This window comes from Protopterus annectens, chromosome 2.part1 (assembly GCF_019279795.1).
Source record: "Protopterus annectens isolate FY-2018-M chromosome 2.part1, PAN1.0, whole genome shotgun sequence".
NCBI classification, from domain to species: Eukaryota; Metazoa; Chordata; order Ceratodontiformes; family Protopteridae; genus Protopterus; species Protopterus annectens.
The window spans coordinates 1,960,508,914-1,960,515,082 of record NC_056729.1 but is presented as its reverse complement, the minus strand read 5'-3'; positions in this window follow the sequence as shown (position 1 = coordinate 1,960,515,082).

Here is a 6,169-nt window from a genome sequence, read left to right as displayed (position 1 = left end):
GGGTGCCCTACCAACCTATGCAAGCTTATATCACAAACATACATACACACACACACACACACACAGAGACACACACACACACACACACACACACACACACACACACACACACACACACACACACACACACATGCACACACACACACACACACACACACACACACACACACATCCACACACATATACAAAATGACAGTTACAATGGCCTAAATAGAAATACATATCTACATAGATATACTAGTACAGAGGACTAAGGTTTCTGGTCATTAATGAACTACTTCCTGTAGTCAACAGTTGGAGTCCATCGGTCTTCATTTGTCTGCTGTGTGACCTTGAGCAAGGCATTTAACCAGACAGTATTTTAGGGTATTTGGGAATTTGGGCTAGGCTCCTTAACTGTATTCTGCACTGCACACCTAGAAACTAGCTATGAACCTAAATACACATTCAGCACAGCTCTACGTAAGTGGATAGGATCTGCTCTGTTCTAAAGGCTTTACTTTGCTCAGATATGTCTATCCACAGTAATCAGCACCCATGGTTAATAGCTGCAGTACACCTTGATTGCTCTGCTCAGACATTGTATAGTACACATGTCTATGAATCACCATATTGCACTTTGTTGAACCCAGATAACTTATCTGTAAAGTGTTGGAGCCAGCTTTACATAAGTTGCCCCACATACTGCCTTATTTGCATGTAGCTCTGAAAAATTGAGCAGTAAGTCATAGTGATCAGTAGTTGTGATTCTGAAAGAATACCTGTGGATGCTGAAGGCAGATGAAGATGTTTGTGGCCGTTTGCTATCTCTTTCACTGTGGTTCGCATTCCATAATATTGTGACAGTTAAATTAGCTATTAAAGATGGTAGTAAAACTTAAAAGGAAAATTACAGAAATCTCTGTCATACTTCACAGAGATGCTAACATTTCTTGATGTCACTGTATCTCATGTGACCTTACCAATGGCTAATGAGTTGACACCAACTGTAGCTCAAACAGAAGCAAATATTTGAGCAGTCAGGTGTTGTCAGAGACTCCAGATAGACCAGTTGAAGGAGGAGGTTGTTGAGAGATACTGCCTGGAAAGGGGTTTTCTATGATATGTTCCCTACACAGGACTGTACACAGCCTAGAGGGGGAATCAGTCTCTCCTCTGAACAGATATATGCCTCTTACCAGCATATTGACATCTGGGATATTCTGGTACCATAGGGGTGGCACCGTGGGAATGTGCTGACTACAAGCTCCTAAGGTCTTCAAAAATTCCTGGTTCTCATGCCCCATGACGTTGGGAATTATATCAAGTTCATGATAAAACCAACTAAGTGTCATGCAGTTAATAAAGAACTATATGGTATAGTGATCTTCTAAATAGAGTCAATATCAATACTGACACCCAGTAAAGGGGTGCCTGCACACACACAGCCAAAAAGGACCCTGTGAGGAACATGCTAAAAATTAATTCAGCCAGATGAAATGCAATTTTATGAACTCTTAGTTCATATGCAAGCAGATGGTATTTCAATGCAGCTATCATTACACATCTGTAGGATTCCTATATATGAAGATCACGTGAGCCCAGAAGGGCTTGTGCAAATAAGCAGGTAGAACAATACATGGATATTTATTGTGTAATTTTTCATGCATACTTTACCTTAAGCTAAGTTATTATGAAGTATATAGAATCAGTGTATGAAAGTACAAGTATAGCATTTTTTTATCGTAGATGATGATAGTGGCTACCCAACAGAGTTGTGGTTGCTGGCATGTTTTGGCCATCCTCATAAAGTTGCTGAAATGTCATATAATGAATCATATGTTGACACAAATGGTGGCTATGACTAAGCATGTGCTTGGTCTGCTGATGTCCCTGTTCAGGTAAATCACTACATCTAAGGTGTTATCCAACACGCACCCAAGAAACCGTAAAGATGTTTGTAGCTTATGTGCCATGTTGTGTGGCATGTTAACATTACAGCATGGTGTCCTCACACTATGAGATGTTAATTTCTACCACCAGTACATCAAGCACCAAACACCAAAGATGGTGGTATTCAGAAAGCAGTTTGGGAAGAACAATATCAGTACCTGGAGGGAAGCATGGTCAGTGTGCCCAGGTGCAAGTAACACATAAATGAATGATCATAGGATCATACGATCATAGGAAGTTGCTAGGCTATTGGCCCTGAGACCCTTATAAGTCTAGCCAAGAGTTTATCCCGTGTTTAGACAAATCAGCACCCGATGCCTCTGTCCAGCAAGGAAACGGGTGGAATTCCACAAATGTATTTTTTATTTCTATATGATAGATGTCGTATTGCTATATGATAGATGCCTGTGTGTTATTAGAAGCAACATAAATGGTGTAGTGGTGTATGTGCCCATTTGGATAGCTACTATGATCATCTATTGGAAACTTTTTTTCTCAAATTATGTTTTACAGATTTTTCAATGTATATCAAAACAATAGAAAAAGTAACTAGTCCATCAAGTAGTGAAAATGTATAAGGAGAAGCTGCACTAGTTCGACAGGATAAAAAAAATAAATCAATGATTTGTCAGGCATTTAAAAAGTTCAGCAACTGGATATAACATGAAAATCCATGTCCTTCTTAGGGAAGGTCCTACTCTGCAAGAGATTTCCTCAACAAGATAATTAGTTTCTATAGCAAGTATTTAAAAGCATTCCAGTTGTGCCCCAAGTTCAAGGAAACATCCACAGAAAGGAAAGTATCATCAAGAAGGTTACATCAAACTGTCATAGAATTAACAGAAACATTAATGGAACTTGAGTGTGTATGTATATGTATGTGTGTGTGTGTGTGTGTGTGTGTGTGTGTGTGTGTGTGTGTGTGTGTGTGTGTGTGTGTGTGTGTCTAGTATATTATATGTATATATATATATATATGTGTGTGTGTGTGTGTGTGTGTGTGTGTGTGTATATATATATATATATGTGTGTGTGTGTGTGTGTGTGTGTGTGTGTGTGTGTGTGTGTGTGTGTGTATATATATGTGTGTGTGTGTGTGTGTGTGTGTGTGTGTATATATATATATATATATATATATATATATATATATATATATATATGTGTATTAAATATATATACTGGTTCATTGGGGCAGAATAGCTGTAATACTTTCATATAAATGCATTAATTTTATATAGCTATGTAAGAGAATCCTTTGTTTACAGTTTTTTAAATAAAACGTTGCACTATGAAATGGTTCAGATAACTTTCTTTGGCAGAACAGAATAGGGATATAGGAATTCCATACTTGTTGGTATAAATTTAAGAAATTTACACGTTTTTCTTAGATTTGTTTACCAGAGTAGTACACTGATCTTTTTGGACCAACTTCAGGCTTAACTCAGAAGGAATAACATGAAAAAGAAACAAAAGAACAATATTAATAACAATTATTATGATACATACATACATACATACATACATTATATTCAGAAATGTTCATTCAAATAAGAGAAGGAAATGTCTAAAGTTATAACGAAATGTCTAAAGTTATAATGAAGTACAACATTCAAGACTTAGCATACTTATAAAATTTGAAACATTGACTAGGGTTCACTGACATCAGATACCAGCTTAAAGATTCCCTTATAGGCTGGCATTGTTCTGCTGTGCAGATATCTCCCGTAAAATGTCATGCAGACCTACCAAATCTCATTTGCATCAATCATTATGGTATCACATTAATCCTCATTGGTGTTAATTGCTATTTTGGAGAAGAAATATTGTATATGAGCTCTGAAATCATTTGTAGAGTCAACAGAGTGGTGGGCAGGCATTCTGTATACATTAGTGCATTTGCTTCTCATAGAACTTGTACTGCAAGCTCTTAGCTTCAAGCTTTTAAGCACTGCCTACTTCTTCTGTGGTACATTTATTTTCTTCGGACCCCCCCCATGGTTTTGTAATCTTCTGTTACATTATTCACTTAATTACTTACTTACACAATTTCTTTAAGAAACTGTAGCAGTTTCATGTATGCAGAAATGTCTACATCTCAGTGCTGTAACCGCTTTGCAATATAATCCCTCTGTGATGCTGTCTTGTTGTGTTTCAACCTGACCTGTAATTAATTTCATTGCATAAAAAAAGAAATAGCTGCATCAGATTGCTGAAATGTACAAGGAAAACTTTCACTAGTTAAGTTAGAATAACAAAAACAAGAAACAAGCATACAAAAAAAAGATCAAGGAAGTGCTCCATCAGGTAGCCAAAGCATACATGTCATCAGTATGCATGCCTCCCCGCATGTTCTACTGTTTTGAAATTCAAGTTATAATTACACTCTTCAACTTTACTACCGCAATATGTGTTTAAAGAACAACCCTTTTAGTCTTCAGCAAAATTGTTATGAATAAAAATAAGTAATTTGGTAAGCAAACACTAAAGCTATGACTTACATATAGTTAATATTCTTACTGCTGTCTTGGGTTTGAATCCTTCAGGATCTATTTGACTGAGTAAGTTTCTCACCCAGACAGTTCTCGTATTTGGGCCTAGTGAGTTTCAGTGGTGGCTGGTGACTTCAAAACAAAGGGAAGTGAGTTGTAGGAAGCAACTGAATGGGTGGGGCTAACAGAAAGGGTCACTATTACAAGATCAAAGCTTTAGTTAATCGAATAACTAAAACTCGATCTTGTAATATCGAAACCGTAAAATGTTGAACGGCTGATTCAACCCAGGGAAGCACTTCCCTTGGCCATTATGTGGCTTATGCCCTTTTCTCCAATTTGGAGTGATCTCGAAGTTGGTATATTTAGTTAGGGGGGTGTGAAGGGGGGGTGGCCCCCTGGGTCTAAAGTTTGTTTTTTTTTTTGATCCGGCCAAGGGAAATGTTTCCCTGGCTTGAATAACATTTGACATTTTACGGTTTCAATATTACAAGATTGAGCTTTACTTATTCAGTTAACTAAAGTTTTGATGTTATAATATAGAAGCAACAGAAATGGGATGAGGCACAGTTATTCAGTTTCATCCAACGACTGCCTCAGTATGTACCTACTTATTGTTGCTACTTTACTAATGATATATACATCATTATTTGTCTGTTTTGCAGAAATAAAGGCTATCCTTAGGTATAATGGAGCCTAAGACAAAGGATTTCTTTTGCTGCCACAATGCACATTAGTCCCCCTTGCACCTCCCTGGTGCCTCTGTCAAGTTTTCCTCATCCTGGCAAAACAAACCATCCAGAAAGATTACTTCCTTCTTGTGTTTTCACACTTTTTTCTTACATTTTAGCTTCCCTCCATGATTTTTAATGAATCTTAACTAGCCAAGACTGTAATACATCCTGAGAATGTGAATGAATTAAGCTGGGTGTCTGGGGGCCACTAGGGTTTCTAGCTGCTGTGAGGTGTATCTTAGAGTTTTTTACAACCTTTTGATACTCATTCACTCCGGAGCAGCTCTTTTGAGTGTGCACCTTTAACCCCTAGTGGGCGTGGCTTAAGCCTTTAAAAACTAAGTTATCACCTTAGAGTTCTAGAAAACTCTCATTGAAAGAGGTCAAATATCAATAGTTCATAGTTCATAGTTGAGTTGTGTTTGCCATCACATATGGCTCAAGACAAAATATCCTGGTACCTTGTAAGTAACATGGTTTTGGAATTATTAATGCAAATATGAACAATCCATATTTGACGCCTAGAGGAGCAGTAGGGGTTAACTGCAGAAGACGCCTGGAGGAGCACTCGGCTGTAATGAGTTGGCCTGAACAAAAACTCATGAGGAATCACCAGTGCCAAGGTAAAAAAGGATATAGCTCTAACTATGGGCAAGGCAACCCAGGTTTGATTAGCGGCTCAAATGTCTGAGGGAATGGCAGAGAGGGATGGCTATGCTCCTTCCAGATTGGAAGGGTGTTTTCCTAGGCACTCCTTGCAGGGAGGTGTGGTCCATGGGTGAGAGCAGGGGGGGTGACGGTGGATTATAAAATTTATAAAAATCCTTCCAACATGCACCGTGATGAAGAGCAGGGATGTCCAAATTATCTTGTTAGTCCTGTCACTTACTGGAGTAAGTCCAGTGGGGCAGGAGAGGGAGGGTTTGGTATTCCTGGCAAATGAGGAAGAGCACCAGGATTACCTGATGATCAGCTACAGGAAGGGAAGCAATTCACAAGTAAGAAAAGAAATTC